General features: G+C 41.8%; 1 long non-coding RNA gene across 3 annotated transcripts in view; it reads left to right on the top strand.

Moving 5' to 3' along the window:
* LOC141096307 (uncharacterized) overlaps nucleotides 1-9,987 on the top strand; it is a 140,534-nt gene extending 130,547 nt beyond the window's left edge. For all 3 annotated transcript variants that reach the window (XR_012233641.1, XR_012233642.1, XR_012233640.1), the window contains 2 exons: nucleotides 2,291-2,436; nucleotides 9,234-9,987. This is a non-coding gene — a long non-coding RNA (uncharacterized lncRNA). The remainder of the gene's footprint in view (nucleotides 1-2,290; nucleotides 2,437-9,233) is intronic.
* The last annotated feature ends 3,932 nt before the right edge of the window (nucleotides 9,988-13,919 follow it).

The following is a 13,919-nucleotide window of genomic DNA, read 5'->3' as shown; positions in this document are numbered from 1 at the left end:
TTTAGTGAAACACTTGGGGGTTCAAAGTGCTTACCACACATCTAGATAAGTTCCTTAGGGGGTCTAGTTTCCAAAATGGGGTCACTTGTGGGGGGTTTCCACTGTTTAGGCACATCAGACACTTGTCAAACGCGACATGGCGTCCAATCTCAATTCCAGCCAATTTTAGGTTGAAAAAGTCAAACGGGGTTCCTTCCATTCTGAGCCCTGCCGTGTGCCCAAACAGTGGTCCCCCCCACATATTGGGTATCAGCGTACTCAGGACAAATTGGACAACAACTTTTGTGGTCCAATTTCTCCTGTTACCCTTGGGAAAACAAAATATTGGGGACTAAATGATCATGTTTATGGAAAAAATATGATTTTTTATTTTCACGACCGGGTGTTATAAACTTCTGTGAAGCCCTTGAGGGTTCAAAGTGGTCACCACACATCTAGATAAGTTCCTTAGGGCATCTAGTTTCCAAAATGGGGTCACTTGTGGGGGGTTTCCACTGTTTAGGCACATCAGACGCTCGTCAAACGCGACATGGCGTCCGATCTCAATTCCAGCCAATTTTAGGTTGAAAAAGTCAAACGGGGCTCCTTCCTTTCTGAGCCCTGCCAAGTGCCCAAACAGTGGTTCCCCCTACATATTGGGTATCAGCGTACTCAGGACAAATTGGACAACAACTTTTGGGGTCCAATTTCTCCTGTTACCCTTGGGAAAATAAAAAAATTATTGCTAAAAAATCATTTTTGTGACTAAAAAGTTAAATGTTCATTTTTTCCTTCCACGTTGCTTCTGCTCCTGTGAAGCACCTGAAGGGTTAATAATCTTCTTCAATGTAGTTTTGAGTAGCTTCAGGGATGCAGTTTTTAGAATGGTGTTACTTTTGGGTTTTTTCTGCCATATAGACCCCTCAACGTGACTTCAAATGTGAGGCGGTCTCTAAAAAAATGGTTTTGTAAGTTTTGTTGTAAAAATTAGAAAATCGCTGGTCAAATTTTAACCCTTATAAACTTCCTAACAAAAAAAATGTTGTTTCCCAAATTGTGCTGATGTAAAGTAGACATGTGGGAAATGTTATTTAGTAACTATTTTGTGTCACATATTTCTCTGTTTTAAGGGCATAAAAATTCAAAGTTTGAAAATTGCAAAATTTTCAAAATTTTCGCCATATTTCTGTTTTTTTCATAAATAAACGTAAGTTATAGCGAAAAAATTTTACCGCTAAAGTGAAGTACAATATGTCATGAGAAAACATTCTCAGAATCACCTAGATCCGTTGAAACATTCCAGAGTTATAACCTCATAAAGGGACAGTGGTCAGAATTGTAAAAATTGGCTCGGTCATGAACGTGCAAACCACCCTTGGGGGTGAAGGGGTTAATCTACTAATTCATCATTAAGCATGCTTGGTGAAAATTTCAAAAACATGCAGTGTGTGTCTGTGGCAGTATTTTTGTGGTGCTCAGTAGCTTCATGTCTGTCCCCAATTTTTTTAGGGATAGCAAATTTTAAAAATAATCCATTTACCTTGCTAAATCAAGGGATACTTGTCAGACATGTGTTAAGAATGTGAACTTTTGCAATGTTCCATGGCCTAACAAATATGTTAGATAATATTTTACAGTCTGTACTGTATAAAACCATATCTGTACAGATGTCTCACATTTTTGGGGCTTAGGCCTAACTAGGCTGCCATATTTTGCAATGTGTTAATTTCCTGATAGAAAATTAAACCAAATGTTTGCCTTGCAAGTGTAAATGACGTTGTTTAAATTATAACGTGATCGCCAATGACTTAGTTTACATGTAAGGATCATCAGGTGCTGCCTGCTATTATTAATCGGCCATACACAACATACTGAAAAAAAGAACACCCTTGTAGGGTTTGTATTTCACCACTGATTCTGTCTAAATTGAATATTTATATTCTTGACACCACACAAAATGTTTTACACACTACAAGCCCTTACATATGTCTGCTGGTAATTGTTAATTGTGTGAATGTTTGTGTTGTTCTACACACCCCAAGTTTGGCAGGCTGTGTTGTTTCTAACCAAATTTTAGACATGGTCATGGTGAACAAACATCACATTTTGGGTGAAAGCATGGATGAAAGTGGTCACACACTTCTTAGTCTTAATGTCAAGCCCAAAAGTTTTTTTATATTTTGAAGGCATCCTGATAATAAACAAACAACTTAGGAAATAGAACATAGCTGAACCTATTCTGTTGTTATTTATTTAATATTTTAATGTTGGCCTTTATGTAAAATATTTTGTTTTAACACTTTCCCAACAGTTGATTTGGTCAAACGGCGTTGGCGCTCAGCGAGAGACCAGTTCAGGCGTGAATTTAATCCCCTCCACCTCCGGTGCTGCCAAAAAAAGGCAATATGTTTACTACCGCAATTTAGCTTTCCTAAGGCCAATCATGGAGCTAAATCCGTAAGTGACTGTTTTCCAAAACATAATAACCTTACTACAACAATGTTTTTATTTAAAATATTTTTTTAAGCAGCTACACATTGTTGCGTAAGCAATGGTCATGGGAGGGCAAAAAGACAGGCCCAGTATGATGGGTTGATGATATACAGAACATCACAGTCGGGGAAATCTTAGATGCCACTCTGATGCAACGAAAGGTGATCCCCTCCAGCAGTTATGCTGACATGTCTTTATTACGCCTACTACTCTATAGCTTACATTACTCCACACATTTAGTTTAGGATGTCTCCAGTGGGCACATTCACATGCTCCAAATGCAGGACAGGAAACACAGACATATTTCATCACATGTGGGGATGTCCCAAAGTGCTAAAACTGTGACAGTCTATCCACACTGAACTGCAGAATCTTGGTGGCATTTTGTTTCCTTTGATGCTGCAATGGGCAATTTTAATATTTTAGACAGCTCTCAACACAAATTCCTAAAACATCTTAAGGCCATGATGATAATATGGGCCTCAGCTACCAGGAAAAGTATTTTGCAGCACTGGCTGAGTCCTTTGCCACAATCCAAATCTCTCATATACTCCAAAATAATGTATATTTTTCGAATGGACTGGTTAGATACCCTGACAAATAAAGAGAAATTGACTGGGAGGTCTTTGAGTACATGGTTATTTTTCATCCCATCACTGTCTCAAGACACCAGGGACAAAATAAGGACACATTTTGAAAACATCCAGTGGTACCTTCTTCAGAAAATCAGCGGACGTAATCCTATTCCTTGAGCTTGTTGATCGTTAACCAAATGCAAAGTCGTTTAAGGGGTTTATATGTTGGGGGGAGGGTTAAGGGAGGTAGGGGTCATGTATGAGTATTATGCCTGTCGAATAAGCATCAAATAAGCTTGATTCCTTCAAACCTGTATGACTTACTTTCTGGTAATGCTCTTTATACCAATATTGTGAGTTTTACACCTCTCAAATAGCTTGTTACTTCAAGACTTGTATGATTATCTTTTATTGTAATGCTCTTTAAATCAATAAAACATGTTGGAAAAAAAATTCTTTACATAAATATGTAAAAAGCAAAATAAAAATTTGTGGAACAATAGTTCGATTACATAAAGAATGTCTAAATTTTATGCATACACACGTGGATACTGTAAGCTAAAATTTGAATATTTAATATGGTCAACACCTACCTTCATATGTTGTCACAAATTAGCACAATGTAACTAGTTTGTTTATTTAGTCTTTGTTGTAAATACTTTATATTTATGCCACAGTGTATTTTCTCCTTGGACGTATGACAACCTAGATGACTCTGATGATTCGCCCACCCCAGACAGATCATTGGCATGTACCTCAGCATCTGAGACCAAACCCCTAGCGGACCCACTCCAACAACACAGCCTGAACAGGTGTCTGATGCCGGTGAAGCCTCCACTGATGCTGCTCAGGGAAGCACACAACAATCTGGCGAAACAACATAAGCAGCAGCCCCAGTGCCACAGGCAGCATCAACATCATCAGCCCCAGCAACACAGGCAATATCAACAGCCAATGTCCCTCGCTATCTTGCTCACACTCTCAGAGATTGACGAACCAGGCGACATGAAGACACACGTATGATGCCTGAGCTCATTGATGCGCGAGTTTTATCCATCATTAATTCCCTGACACCAGAAAATTCAGTTGAGTAGTTTTGTAGGTTCCTCTCCCCCTGCCTAGCCAAAGTTCCTGATGAACGGCAGGAACGTGTACGGGCTGCAATATTGACCCTCATTGCTGCATGACAGGGAGAGCAGGAACCCAACCATGTTCTAGGGCCTTTTGAACAATGGCGAGCTGGCCAGCTTACAATACAAATGCCATCTGAAACCAACATCAGAGATACCCAAAATGTTGGAGCACTATCCTCACGGGCCGAACCTATCACAGCAACACAACAAGCTGAGAGCATGCTGCATCCATTTCTGTGCCTCCAGCTCCTGCCTCTAGCCAACATTATGGGCCAATGTCTGGCACTTATTCTGGGCCTCCTGTTCCTGCCTATAGCCAACATTATGGCCAAATGGCTGGCCATTCTTCTGGGTCTTTAGCTCCTGCCTCAAGACATTCTTCTCAAAAAATGTCTGGCACTTTTTTGGTTCCTCCTTCCCGTGCCTCCAGACATCATTATGGCCAAATGTCTGCCCCCACCAGCACCTACAGCCAACAATCTGAAAACATGGCTTCCGTCATATCTGTGGGGGATAGTAGTGCTGTTAGTTTTGCCCATCCACAGCCCTACACTCTTCCATCAAGGCAGCAGACACCTGTGTTTGACCAATTTGTTACACACAGCCATCTGCCAAGAGGTGGTAATAGTAAATCACATTCCTATGTCAGCCAGATTTCTGAGTCAGAAAGTACTTCATTTCAACAACGTGTCCAGTCATCCTTTTTGGGAGTGTCTTTGGAACCCCAACCTTATCCACCATCTCCATCTGTTTCCCCTACATTGTTCACATCCACACCTCATCAAACACCAACTCTCCAGGGCCAAATGTCTAGAGGACAAATGGGCACACACTCCTCCAGTCCAGAACATGAAAGCGCACTCAATCCCAGCGATGAGTCTTTCTCTAGTCAGAGTGAGTTAGTTGATTGTAACTAATCTAGCTAAATATGTAGAGTACCCAAAAAAAAGCAGCCAGCACACCTGTCATGGTCACGCGTGGCTGGACACAGCGCCTCCAGCAGGGCGGATTTAGATGACACGCGTGACCCAGGATACACTGCCTCCAGTTGGGCGAATTTAAATAAAATGTGCAGCTGGATACACCGCCTCCAACAGGTGTATTTAAACAATAAAAGGGAAAACCTGGGTAACAATAACAATGGTGGCCCTGCGATAGGGAACGGGGATGTGGAGACCTCCTGCACTCCCCTGAGTCAGTGTCTCTACACTCCTAATGTTCCCTAGGCCGGTTCCGCACCGGGCGCCGATCAGGAACCTAAAAACCCTGACTTGCACTGCACCTAAACCCTCACTAGTGAAGTGGATGGTGCGGAAACTAATCCCACCACTGCACTAAAACACACATAAGGAAAAGAGACAAAACAGGGAAACACCACTTAGCTTTGCTCTGTTGCTTATGCTCCCAGCAACAGAGCCCACCACCTGCGTCCATCTTTTCCTCCGACTGGATCCAACACCATAGTGCAGCCTTGGAGCAAACAGAGTCCACCACCTGCATGCAGTTGTCCAGAAACAGAGTCCAGCATATGAGTCCAGTTTTCCAGCAACCGAGTCCAGCATCATGAGTGCAGCTCTACACCATAGCTGCCACTCCACCAAGCCATGCCAGCCCTCCTCGCAGACACCAGAGCTGCCACTCCATGACTCTCACTGAGCTGCCCGGGACTCTCCTTCAGCCCCATCCTTCACCCAGGCTTGCTTGTAACTGAGGACTATCACCAACACTGATTGCCACACCTGACACTCTTTTATAGAGCAATCACACCTGTTTTATAATTACGTGCACAAAACTAAAGTAACCAAAGTGCAATGACCCTAATGGCCACCGGGGGGAACTTAGAACAAACGACACCAAGTGCAATAATCCTAATGACCACTGGGGGCAAAAACCAAACTTTAGCACACAGCTAAAGGAAAAAAAAAGGTTACTTGTGCATTTTCTCTGTCATATCCAACCTGGATCATGACAACACCATTCCAAAGAATTATAAAGGTGCTTAGTTTTAATAGGCCATCACATTGAGGTTTTGGCTCATGTTAAGCCTTTCATTATCTATACGTTTTTGTATATCGGCCTAAAGGTTTTGCATATGTCTGTGTGTGTGTGTGTGTGTGTGTGTGTGTGTGTGTGGGGAGGGGTTGGAGGTGATGCTCTTTTGTTGTAATGTAAGCTAAATACATAGCTTTGTATTTTGCATTTTTGGAATGTAAAACACATTTTGAAGACATATGTTGGAACCAAAAATAAATAACTTGGTTAATTGTTCATATGTGTTTTTTTTTTTAAATAAAAAATGAATATGTTACATCAAACGGTCATCCAAGCATTCACATTTAGTACATAGTTTATTGTGTTAAAAAGAAAATGTAATGGCACACAGCAATTGCTAACAATGTAGACATAACAGATCATCTTTATTAAATGTGTGTAAGTTTTGTTTACATGGCCAACAACATATATTACTTGAAATATACTATAATTAAAGAAGGTACAATCACGGGCATACAGTTTTTTCCCACTTTGTCATACTGTTACTTAGAGCTCATTCCCACTGTAGTGTAAACTTGTGAAATGCTACCCAAATCCAAATGTATTGGCATTTACACCTATGTTGCTCTATGATAGTGTGTGAATGTATTATTTAGCTAGCTCGCATTGGCTTATGATCCGACTGAAACTAAGTGGCAGCATGCTGCAATAGTAATTTTAAAGAAGATGACAACACACAATAGAACTTCATGGCTCAACCAAGTTCAGCAATCCATCACTTGTATTATGCGAGTGCAGTTGGTATTGGACACACCAATTGCATTATAAAAGCTGCCAAATCATGTGCCACATATAGTAAGCACAATGATAGGTTGCACTACCATTGAGATATATGTATGTATTGTATGTGTATATTTTCTACAGTCACAAGGCAATCTTTAGTCTGGTGTGTTGGGTACAATTACATCAGGCGATGACAGGATAGAAGACATGTTTTGCACACAGTTAAAACATATATAATGTGCAGATATATACAGGGGTGAACTTAGCCTCTCTGCTGCCTGATGCGAACAGCAAAATGACGCCCCCCCCGCACACAAAGTAGATTTTTATATCTATCCTGTAAAACTGAGTACAATAGTGGACATTTTGATTTAGATAAATAGAAAAAAAAAGGTGTCCAAACACAAGGATGTCAGCGCCATCACTCGCACATACAAGAACAACACAGAAGTATCCAGAACAAGGGTCATTAATGGCAATAGTAGGCCTGGCACAGGGCCGGACTGGGAAAAAAAGGCAGCCCTGGAATAATAACACACAACCCTAAGCTAATATGTCATTGGAGTAAACCTTTTGGGCAATGTTTTAAACACTAATCACTAATGGCTCACACCTTTCCCAGTTTAAACCATTAAATTGACGCATTAATCCTTCATTTGGACATAGAAACCTTAGGTTTGGATACGTATTCACACGAACAGCACACGGATGACACACGGACGAAACACACGGACACACGGATCGCAAGTGGATGACACACGGATGTTCTATGTGTACACACATTCACACGGACACGGATTGCTCCAGGACAGTGTTTACCGGTACCGGAATTACCTGGACGTGTGAAACTGGCTTAAGAAGGTGCAGGAAAACAATATTACTACGAGGAAGTACAAAGGGAACGTTATTTACTGTGGAGTGCCCACTGCAGGACGGTAACTATTACTATACAGCACACAGAGTGGACACTATTACGGTCTAGGGCATTGCTTATAGCACTGTATAGTTTGTGTAGAGGTGGAAGAATATGAGGAGAGTGCTGGAAAAACAATAAGCTAAAGATGTCTGTGTGTTATATTTTCTAGAGACGAGTTATGGAAGGAATAGGTGATCATGGTGGTCAGTGTTGAATGGAAGAGAAAAGGGAAAATGACTATGATCAATAAGAACATCATTGGTGTTATATTGCAATATTATTATTATTGTTATTATTACATTTACATGGTTTTATTAGAAATATTTAGTAAAACTTGATTTCTTATAGGCAGAGTTATATAAGTCATAGAGACCCTCAATCTGGGAAAGGGAACCGAGCCGGCATGGGCCTTTCTGCTTTCAAATGCCAGGGCTAACTTTTAGCACATGTCCATCCTTGTATACAAGTATTTCGGTCTTAGAAAATTATGGATAGCCTCTGATGGTAAAAACTGACACACTGTCCAAACACTGATTAAAATCTGAACCAGAACACTTCTGAAAATGAATTTGCTTTCTTTGGTCACATACAGTAAGGGCAAAAATTTTGAATACAATGGTTTTCATTGCAACAAAACCATGAAGGAATATATATGGTAAAAAAATGCTAAAGAAACACATGTGAAACAATCCATAATCTGAGTTACACCTTAGATTCCTTACCGACATCTGCCATACATGTTTGGCGCAACTTGGTAGTAGGTATGTGGATCCATACAAAGCAGATAATGGTTGTGACACACAGCCAGGACCTGCTTTTGACAGCTGGGAGTGGAGCTTTGCTCCGCCCATTATTGTTAACCTGTTAAACACCACTGTCAAACTCAGCAGCATTAATAGTTCCCTGGAATGGGGGCAAATCATTCTGTGCATCGGCAGCGCCCCAGTGATCTAATTGACAAATAGGGGTCCATTTAAGACCTCCATGCCTGTCAGTCAGAGTTCCCTTGAAATCCAACCGGGCTTCAAAGTAGACCATTATTTTTACTATATACAGCAATATTGTGGTATTCCTGTATATAGCACAAGCGATCTGACGATGGTAGGTTCCAGTCCCCTAAAAAATACAGTGAAAAGTAAAAGAAATAAAAGCTGTAAAAAATATATTAAAAGACCCCCAAAATATAAAAGTTCACATTATGCGCCTTCTATCTCTCTTTAAAAAGATAAAAAATAAATAAACGTGGTATTGTCAAGTCCAGAAAAGTAAACACCATAAAAAGAAAAAAAATAAAATTGCTGTTTTTTATAGTTCACTGCAAATATGATGGAAGACGTGATAAAAATCTTGTATCTATTATAGGAATAAGGACCGGGCCGTGGGTATCTGCCCTGCACCGGGTCCAGAACTGTCGGTGCTGTCTCCTCTGTTGTCCGGGGGAAAGCTTAGAGGACCGGACCGACCTTTGCCTCTGGAAGTAGGGGGCATGGCTAAGCTGCTGGGGACACAGCGCATGCGGAAGCGTTCAGACTTGGCGGGAACAGACAGTGCACAGCGGGGATAAGTGAGCGCTCCGTCCCTTGGGTACCGTAGCAGCGCAGACCCACACCCGAGCACCCTGCTGACATCCACAGAGACTGTGAGCATAGACGTGACGTGTTGCCAAACGCTCTGGGCCCGTTAGTATTGCACGTGTGCCATCTAAGAGAGACTGGGTGAGTGACCGTGAACTGTTTCCTGACCCCCTGGTGTATGTTTACCGAGCCACGGTGGGCTCAGATGATGCTGTGGCCTGTACCCCTTCTGCCACATCAACATATGGACTGAGGACAGAATGTCTCAGAGACTAACCGCTGCCGCCAGGACCTGGATCATCATCTACAGGATTTCACCGGACTAACCCCGCTGTTGCTGGCACCATCGTTTGCTTCGTGTTCCCTATTGCCTGAAGACCACCTGACTGGATAAGTTACACCTTACAGAACCATACTGTTACCATGATCGTTGTTTCTTTAAGTCAGTATATCCTTCTCATCCGAACTGTCAGTTTTCCCCCATTTAATCAGTTGTCTCCCTGAGTGGAGAACACCTTTGTTAATTAAAAGCATTAACCCTTGTTCTGTCTCCTGTCCATCACTGCATCTTGCAAACTGCTCACACTATCTTAAAATGGTATCAATGAAAAAGTCGTCTTGCCCTGCAACAAATAAGCCTTGACACAGGTCTATTTACCAAAAAATAAAAATGTTACGGGTCTTAGAAATTGACAACAATATCAAAAAATCTTTTTTTTCATAAATTTCAGATTTTTCTTTCACCATTAAAACAATTAAAAAAATTAGACAATTTTGGTATCATTGTAATCCTACTTGCAAGGAGAATCATACTGCCAGATCATTTTTACCACATAACGCACACATGTACACCATAAACACAATTACCAAAAGCAATGTCAGATTTTCAGGCGGTGTGGGAGAATAGGGGTTAGCCATTTTGCCACAGTTTTCCAGTACAGTATGTGGTAAAATGAATTATGTCATTCGAAAGTATATCTTGTTCCACAAAAAACAGGCCATCCCTCATACGTCTGAACGGAAAAATAAAAATAAGTTATGGCTCTTGGAAGAAATGGAGGACAAAACAAAATGCAAAAATGGAAATTGAAAATGTAGGGAAGGAGTTAAAAATTAAATATTCTTACTCAGAAAACAATGTATACCATATTGTCATTCTCTCAAGCAGCTTCATCAGGTAGAGAACCAGAATGGCTTTCCAACGGTCCTGTAGGAGTTCTCAATGGTGTTGAGCACTTGTTGGCTTCTTTGCGTTTAGTCTACAGTCCAACTAATCCCAAACCACTTCATAATGATTGTTGGGATCGAAACGTCATCACAGAAAGCAGAAAAAAAATGTGATTTCTTTTTCACCAATTTGTGAGGCGCTGTCTCTTTTGCTTATAGACATTGGACACTTTTCCAAGAGAGACTCCTTGGAGAGGACGTCTGCTTCATCTATGGGTAAAGTTGACCCTATTTTGTTATGAGGTGCTGTGTTCCACTACTGAACTGATATAATTGTAGAGGACATGTCATCTTACACATTACTCCATACCTCTACTTCTTGGTCACATAGCCCTTATATAGCCAGAAGGTGCTTAGGGTCATTGTCCTTTTGCAAAACATGCAGAGCTACCTGGGACTAAAAACACCAAAAGTCGAAACCCTTTTTTCACAGCATTGCATTTCACAAAAAGTTTTAAACATTTCAATCAATTTTAAACTGGAAAAAATTGATTGAAGAATTGGGGCCATTGAGCGCTTAATGCTGTGTTTGCTGGTTTGTTTTAAGTTTGTCATTAGACTATTTCATTTTTAGGACAGGGCACTGCGGCATGTTGTTTGATGATAATTCCCTAATCTGCAATGCGTTTCAATTAAATTCGAACTAGAAAAGCATCTTCAGCAGTACGAAACATCCTGTTTGTATATTTCCATTCATTTTAGCATTTTATGTCCTGCAGAAATAAACTGATTAATCTAAAAGTAAAGATCAAACTGAGTAACAAGTTTTTAATTATGTGAATCACTATAATACAATCGGGGCTGTGAATGGCACACAAAAAGGAACATGGATTTTACTCTCTCCATGATATGTCTGTTTTTACATGGCTATTTCTAAATGTTAGGCTGGGTTCATATACACCTGGGTTCAATTTGCCTTTTTTATTAAGGGGAGGAAAAGATCCCATTGTTTTAAATAGAATTGTTCCCACCTGTCCAGGGGATCAGTTTTTGTGTCAGACAGATGCAAGTGCAGAGGCCAGATCACAGCGTTAAAAGTAACCTTGTGAATAGGAATAATGGTTAGGAGTATATAGGAAAAAGCCTGAAGGTAATTTTACATTTGTGCATAAGTTGAGATCAAGATAGGGTGGCATCAAGTTTTAAAAAAAAAATGAGCCTGAGGCGATGCATATATGTGCATTCGTCCTTTTCAAGCCAAGCCAACTTGTAAATACAAAGCACATTTTAATTAAAAGATAAATAATTTACACATTCTTAATTAAGTCTCCTTATTGATACCACAGCAAAAATAAGATTTCATTGTCCATTTGATCTCTGTATGTTTAAATATTGATTGCAAAGAGGGCATACAGATGCAGAGCTCAGGTTAACGTAAATCAGGCAGCTTAAATCTCAATGCAGAAAAAGGTCCAATTTATACGGAATGTAGAAGAAAAATTACTCTGTGTACTTTGATGTAAAATAAGAGACACACGGATGCCTAATATAGTTTCCGTATGCATCCTTACAACAAAAACTGTATCATGGGGCCCTTAGGACTTATTTGCACATAATTGCAAAAATCTGAATATTTGTTTTGCTATGTGTGAACACAACGTTTCAGAGTTATACACGAAGTATATATCGAATAGTTAGTACTTGCCCACCTCAAAGGGTCAGGACAAGTATATTTTACTTCCTTGCACAGCCCATAAGCAAACGGATAGCATACAGACAGCACATGGACCAATGTAAGTCAATGGGATGGTTAACAAAGAGATCAATGGGTGAGTGCACTACTTTCATCTGTTTTTAAGATCAGGTTGTCCATTAAACTTAATTGGTTAATTAAGAAATGCTATGTGTAACAACCCTGCTGGCATCACTGCATGGCCTCCCATCCTCCACACACTAACTTACTCAATGCTCCAGGTCATGCTGTGATTTCTGTCTGCTGCCAGCTTCATACGCTTTGCCTCTTGCTTCCTGTCTGCTCTCTGCATGCTTCCTGGCTGTGTGCATAGGGGGGCGGCGCCGACACTCTCTGGTTCTTATGGAATCAGTGTGCACATGCCTAATTTGCTCCCGGCCAATCATCAAGAGGTCTCTGGTATTTAGGGCAGCTCCACCCAGTGGACCCTGCCTGTGCAATGTCCTAACTCAGTTAGTGTCTTGCTGCTGAGCTGCCAGGCCTTGTTCTGTGTTTCGCCTTCTCTGGAGGCTTTATTCCTAGCTTTGCTTTGTACTTGTCTGTCTGCCCTCCAGGAGGCAGAATATCCTGGTCTCTGTGTGATAGGGACGGCGGAACGCACTAAATATAAATAATAGGAAGTGCATTCGCCGCCCGGGGTCCACCGTGCAGTAGGTGTAACAACCGCTGCTGAGTAATGGCAGACTCGCTATATGGCGGTATACTGCGCTCGGGTTAAACGTCACCCGAGGTGCGCAGAGCGGACTCTGTTAAACTCACAGAGGCGCTTTAGTATAAATAAAGCATAAACGCCGAGCCTGTTAGCTTCACAGGTCTGAGCTGGCGTGCACACACGGTATATAGTCACAGGACACGGCCCAAGGAAGAGGTCGGTGTCCGTCTTGACCTACCGTGCGTGCGGCGTCGCTACCACGGACGCCGGTAAGTGCTGCTAACTGCAGTGTGGCGGTAACTACTGCCGCTGTACAACAGTGCCGAGAAGCATCACACTATCGGACGCTAGTGTAGCGGTGCGGTATGCACTGTGGCGTATGGCTTGCCACTGACTGGCGCTGACTATAACTCTAATTCCCTATCCACATGTGTAATATCAGAGGGAAGGGGTTTTATAATGAGTCAGTCACCAGAATCATACATCCGTCACCATTCACACATAGCAAGTATAGTCTATACTAGCGCATAGCCGAGCGGCCATGCGGGCCTTTTATAGCCATGCGCTTCTGGGACCTTCCAGACCTCTGAGATGGACAAATCAGATCAGGACAAGGACCTGAGCACATGACCCCCGATCTCCACTGGGAGAACGTCTCGTGGGCATGCCCAGTAGCGCGGCGAGAGGACTTAGCCTCTGGAGTGGTTTCCTGCAAAGCAGGTTGCACTTCCATTGTTGGTCCAGAGGTGGCAGCAACATCCAGACCCAGAGAGCTGGTCTGAGCAGGGCGCCTGGATCGCCGAGATTGCTGTGCAGGTCCCTGAGCAATCGGAAAGGAATGGGAGACCGCTGGATGTATGGCTCTGGATTCCTGCTGTGCAGCTGCAGGAATCCGATGCCTA

Source organism: Dendrobates tinctorius, unplaced genomic scaffold (assembly GCF_039654945.1).
Source record: "Dendrobates tinctorius isolate UK_male_01 unplaced genomic scaffold, ASM3965494v1 ptg000073l, whole genome shotgun sequence".
NCBI classification, from domain to species: domain Eukaryota; kingdom Metazoa; phylum Chordata; class Amphibia; order Anura; family Dendrobatidae; genus Dendrobates; species Dendrobates tinctorius.
Note: the sequence above shows the minus strand (reverse complement) of the source record. Positions and strands in the feature narration are given on the sequence as shown.